We start from the raw sequence: 6636 nt of genomic DNA on the forward strand, positions 1-6636 counted from the left end.
TATGTGCCTGCGCGTGTGGGTGTGTTTGTGTCTGTGTATGCATGTGCGTGTGTTCTGGCAGATACATTTTCATAAAAAGTCACAAAGGAGACATATTTTGGAGCATGGTAAAAGACCAGTGATTGTTGAGGCACGGATGAACTGAGTCTCTGTTACATTGGTTTTTTGATAATAAGAGAGAGTAGTGAGCACTACAGATGATCTGCCTTAGTGGGACTACAACCAGAAAGTGTTTGTCATGGATTAGCTCATATTTCAATACATGAGAAAAAATTACAACAATAACACAGAGGTTTTTAAAAAAACAAGTTGTGTTTATAGTTGTCAGTTTAATGTGACATTCATGTAATGTTTCTTCTATTTTTATTACACCAATTAATTTCTTTTTTGTTTTTCTCAATCAGCTGAGCGTTTGAACTCTGTTAGCCCAGAGTTCAAACACTCTTTTATTTTAATTTTAACCTATCTTTAAATTATATTTGCATTTATTAAGGAGTTTTCTTTTGTAGAAAAAAATATAACTGAACTGTGAAATAAAGCAAAGTGTAGTTTATTTTGGCTTGCATGTAAAAACAAAAAGTTCACACTACAATGTTATATCCCRAAAGTAGGACATTCAAGTAGAATTACAGAGCTGTAATATCCTTATAAAAACAATCTACTGAAAGAAAAGCTAAAGGCAGTGAACATATCAGTGTCTCAATAACGTGCCATGTGCCGTAGCACTGATTACTAATTCTCACTTCCTAAGTGAGAATTAGGGGCTTCCCTCAGGTCAGTGGCAAAATTAAAGTCAGATTTTCAGGGACTGAGAAAATTGTAGATGAAAAGTATCCACCAGAAACCATCTTTTGTTTTGCCTTAAACCCGTTCACTTACTGTTTTTTCCAGCAGATGTCACAGGAACACAATACATCACATATTGAAGTGTCACAAAAAAGGTGGTTTTACAGTAAGGTCAGATTCATACCATTTTCCAACTCAAAAAGAACTGAAAATGTTTGGATTTTTACACCATTTATATCTTAAGATAAAAGTACAACTTTTCTTCTCTTGCTTGAACTTAAACAGACAAGAAAGTATATCTTTCTTGTTATACTTGGCAGATGTGACAGGAATAAAATATTGCATCTGAGGAGGAAAAAATTCTTGCCATTTCACAAGGACTTCTTTGAAAATAGTATGGAAATGGCAGGTCAGGACCACACCTATGAATGTATGTGCTTGGTTGGGTTCTAATGAAGCYTCAAACATCCAAACCATGTAGTACAAATGCTTTCTGTCATTCTTTTGTCTTCATAAAAACATTTTAAAAAGCCATCAATAGCATTTATAGCTGCTTCGCTCTAACACTGGGATGGCCTGAAGTTCATATGTAAATTCATCTTACATCTTACAGTCATTAAAGAAAACAGACACATTTCCCCTCACTTTTGTAAGGATGCAGGACAGAAGTCAAAACAGTTTGATAAAGCTAAGGTCAGAAGTATTCACAGCTTGTTGACATTCAACAAGCTACAGAGAAAGCTGCATGTTTCTCTTCAACCTTGTTTCAGACCTCCAGATATATGAGATTCAAAGTAAAAAGGGGGAGAAGATGCATGTGTGTGCGTGCGTGTGTGTGTGTGTGCATATCACATCTACTCCTACAAAATGTGTAATCAAACCAAAATTATTTAAACAGTTTTTTTCTTTTTTCATAAAATTGTTACTTTTAGCATTTGTGGCTTTACTGTTTCAATCACTGGAATTGCAGTCATTCCTAAAATCACATAATGTTCAAAGCAATAAGGCACAAAGATAAAGGTATAAAAAAATCATTTCCATTTAATTTTTTCCAAAAAATTATTTTAAGAAATCCATCCTAAAGCAAATATCTCAAATTGTACTAAAAGGGAACCAAAAGAAAATCTCAGCTAAGGCAAATCTAATTAATATAAACAAAAAACTGATCTCCAGCAATGAACACACCGGGGAACTTTACACAAAGGCTAGCTTACAAGGCAAATGTTACAAGGGGAGCAGATGAGGGCAAACACTAAATAGGGAACTAATTCAAGTCAGCAAATGAAAAGTACAACACAAATGTTAAAACACAACAGTTTAAAATTCACAGAATTTAGAAATCCCAATTACTCATAAAAAGTCCCGTCCTCCAGCCATTTCTTTCAGGCTCAGCAAAAAATCAAGAAAGTTAATGATCTAACAGTCGAGCTGATTATCAAATGTGTACAGCCATATTATCAAACATCAGAAAAAAATGAAATAAATGTGCTGTTGTGACAGAAAACATATTACAGTTATAGAATAAATCCTAGCTCTAAGAAACGGCTGGAGGAACCTCTACAGTTCTCATTCAGGTTCAGATTGTACATCTAGATTCTAGAAAGAATATTTTGACCTCTTGGAGGGGAACGATGTCTTTCTGCTTCCATTTTTATCTGACAATTAAAATATCTGGTTGGGTGTGTAACTTTTTGAATCTCTTAAGAAAATTAAGGTGTGGATGTGGATGTGCACATGTGTCAGTTATTTGTGACACTGTGTGGTCAGGTCTAAGGTCTTGGCAGTCTGATAATCAGACATGTTTGTCAGCATTCCAGAGTGCAGTGTTTTGACTGCATGGAATGTTGAAGCTGATGTTGTTCCGTTTTCATTGCAAACACAAAACCTGGCTAAGTTCCAATAACTTTTTAGTCACGACTTGATCCTCTACTCATTTTCTTTCAAATGATTAAGAAAAAAAAACCATGTGACACAGAAGACGCAGAAGGCTTTATGAAGTCAACAAGTGGAATATTAACAAAGTCCTCCCAACTTTCAAAAAAGTCTTAAAATTATATTTGATTTTAGAGTATCTTTTGAATAGACATAGACTTTATTGTCATTCAATTTAAATTTCACTCAGACTCCAATAATAATAAAGTAAAAAAGTAGTAATGTAATGAAGGTCTTCATTACTTGGCTGTACAACACTTAAAATGTGTGTTAAATGATAAAAGAAWTGCAYGTTAAATGATCAAAGAAACAGATACAAACAGATTGAAGTATTTTATTGATTGTGTGTTTTTATGCAGTGCCATCTCAGCTGGAACTTATGGTGTCCTGTTAAAATACAACAAACAAAGGGATAATATAAGTATTGTGATTGTTTGAAATACACTGAAATGTTTGAAGGCTTTGTGTGGGTGTGGCTTACCTCTGTCTCTTCCTCTGCAGGGTGTTCAGGCTAAAAGATTCCCTGGGGGCCTGAGCACCTTTTAAAGGTTCCAGAAGAGACCAAAGCAGATGGAAGAGGGGGAGCAATGGAGCTATGCACTTTATAAATTTAATGTTGGATTTATATTTTTATTGATAGAGATGTGTTTTTAGAGATGCTTAAAATGAATGGCATTTGGTAATGTATATTATTCTGAAGATTTGGTTATTTTGTCAAAGTTTGTTTGTGTATATGTATTTTGTTTTACCCTGTTTCTTGGTGGGTTTGTTAATTGGAACAGCCAGGGACTATAAAAGGCTACATATTGGCCACATTGATTGTTGTTGCTGCTGCTGAGACAGTAGGCTGTTGTAAGCAGGGTTGTTTGTCTGTTAAATGTTGGTGTTTACCCAGTGGTAGTGATGGGCAAATGAAGCCTCGTGGAGCAATGAAGCTTTCCAGCCTTTTGCTTTGCAAAAAGGTTCATTACTCAATGCTTCATTCATCACTCACTAGTGACATCTGCTGGTGAAACTAACAGCCTAGTCACTCAGTTGGATCATACTTCCAAAAATTAGTAAAAAAAATAGTAAATGCAATATTGTCACAAAGTTCTCATCAAACTCATATTTAGTAACAGGAGAATCAATGAAACCATATTTAATTGTCTTATGTTTTAACTATTAAAATGATTTGTAGCCAATCTAATCCTGGTTTATGTTGAAYGTCAGTGGTTGTGTTGGGTTTTCTTTTATGTCAGATTTGACAATAAAGACATTTGATGTTTTAGTGTCTTGGGAGTGCAGTGCCTGTTGGGGCATTCACTTTTTCTTGAATTTATAATWGGCTCTGATCCCTTATATTTGATGTTGAATTTTAGTTCTGCAACACCATTAAATCTGTTTCTGCTATGCAATACTGATATATCTTTGCTAATCAAACTACAAATAATAGTGGAACTTTGCAGAAGGTGAGAAATTGGGAGATGGAGGGTTAATTATTATCTAAGAAGAATTTTATTGTGAGCATAATCTCAAAGTATTCCCAGATGTCCGAGATTTTCCTCTTACTGGCTCCATTTCTGACAATTAATCAAGTTTACTTCTGTAGCACATTTCAGCAACAATGCAGTTCATAAAATCACAAAAATATAAAGTCATAAAAAAAACATAATCTACAATTGAGAAAACCAGTAACAAACATTAMATTTTGATGAGTGCCATCATCAATACACAYCAAATATGTTGGTCAATGTTCATTTTATTTTGGCCACTGAAGACAAATATTCTCCTCTGATGCGAGACCWAAAGGACAACAACCCATGATGCAGCACGGCTCATYGCGCTTTTATTTTGAAAACCAACACGCAAAATGAAGCAGTCACGTGACCCATGCAATGCGAGGCCTCGTTTGTTGCCAGTCACGTGGTTTTCAGCAAGATGACACAAGCCTCGAAGCAGGGCTTCATCAGACGCRYCCCCTTTTTACTCGGTACAAGCCTCGAAGCCTGGATTCAGATAGCCCATCACTATCTCCTACTTCCTCCAGCCGCTAAGGGCCATTCTAACAAGTGGTGTCAGAAGCTGGGGCCGAAGTCACAAGGTGGAGTTGAGGTTGACAAAAGACAGAGAAAAGAGGAAACAAGACCAACAGGTGGATCCTGATGATGGAGCAAAGTCATCTGCTGATCAGGTGGGCATGGCACCCAGCAGCCCTGACAAGACTGAGGAGCTTGCAGATTTGGTGAAAACCCTCATTCAGTCTCAATCAGTAAGAGACCAACAGGCTTGCAAAAGAAGCTTCCCGTCAAGAACATAGATGGAAGAGTATGCAGCACCAGTTTCACAAAATACAGCAGCAAGTGAATAATCTGACACAAGACTCTGGAGGTGACCAGCTACAGCCTGGAGCAGCACAGCCTCAAGATGACATGGACGATCCAGGAGAAGGGCCAAGTCAACCGTCTTGGTGTGTTGGGCKTGAGAGGGGTCATGCACAGAGAACCTAAGCTACATCCTCTACTGCCTAATGATGACATTGAACATTTTTTGACCACTTTCGAAAGAATGGCCCAAGTCTGTCGATGGCCAAAAGAGGAATGGGCTATCCAGCTAATTCCACTACTGATGGGCAAGGCACAAATGCTTATGTCTTGATAGATCTTGCAGACTCAGACGACTATGAAAGAGTGAAGGTGGCCATATTGCAAAAGTATGAAATTACAGCTGAAACCTATCGTCGACGTTTCCGTTTCTTGGACATTCTTCCTGGAGAGACTCCACAAGAGCTGTATGTGCGCCTGAAAGAAATGTTTTTCAAGTGGGTTAAACCGGACAAGGCAACAGTAAAAGAAATTCCAGAGACAATGATTCTGGAACAGTTCCTGAGAATGGTTAACCCTGAACTAGAGGTGTGGCTTYGTGAACATGACCCAAAGACAGCAGAGAAAGCAGCACAACTGGCTGAGGTCTACATGGCAGCTAGACRAGGGACAAAACGCAGTACTTTTGACCGAGACTCCAACTTTGCCCACAAAAGTAAGTCCAATGGGGATGAACGGGTGGTCAGTTGGAGAACAGGACATTTTCTAGTGGTAGGCAACTTTCCTCTAGTAAGTAGAAACCTGATTCTGTTAAGAATTCCCCTTTTCGTTCTGTCAAGCRTGATATAAGATGCTATTTATGTAATGGACTGGGCCACACTCAGTACTTCTGCCCCTTTACTAATCAGTCTAAGCCATCCCTGTTTTGCACTGTACCCAGACCCTCTACATATGCTTTTCATGATGCTGCTCATAGTGCACCAGTCCTGATGGGCAGCATGAAACAGCCTTGCTAGATATAGGAGGATTTCAGACTGTGGTTGTGTCTTACTTAATACCTAGAGAGAAGTGGTCTGAGGAGAAATATCACATAAGCTGCATACATGGGGATAAAGCATGAATATCCAATGGCTGACATATATCTGACTGTGGGAGTGGATGGATTTTTTATGTCAGTAGCTCTTGCAGCAAAGCTGCCTTATGCTGTTATTCTGGGTAATGATGTCCCCTTTAGTGCAGATCATTCAGCAAGCAGAACTACAGGTCCTTCTAAAAAAATTAGCATATTGTGATAAAGTTCATTATTTTCCATAATGTAATGATWAMAATTAAACTGTCATATATTTTAGATTCATTGCACACCAATTGAAATATTTCAGGTCTTTTATTGCTTTAATACTGATGATTTTGGCATATAGCTCATGAAAACCCAAAATCCCTGTCTCAAAAAATTAGCATATGTCATCTGACCAATAAAAGAAAAGTGTTTTAATACCAAAAATGTCAACCTTCAAATAATTATGTTCAGTTATGCACTCAATACTTGGTCAGGAATCCTTTTGCAGCCTTCAATGCGGCATGGAGGCAATCAGCCTGTGGCTCTGCTGAGGTGTTA

Source organism: Poecilia reticulata, linkage group LG6 (assembly GCF_000633615.1).
Source record: "Poecilia reticulata strain Guanapo linkage group LG6, Guppy_female_1.0+MT, whole genome shotgun sequence".
NCBI classification, from domain to species: Eukaryota; Metazoa; Chordata; class Actinopteri; order Cyprinodontiformes; family Poeciliidae; genus Poecilia; species Poecilia reticulata.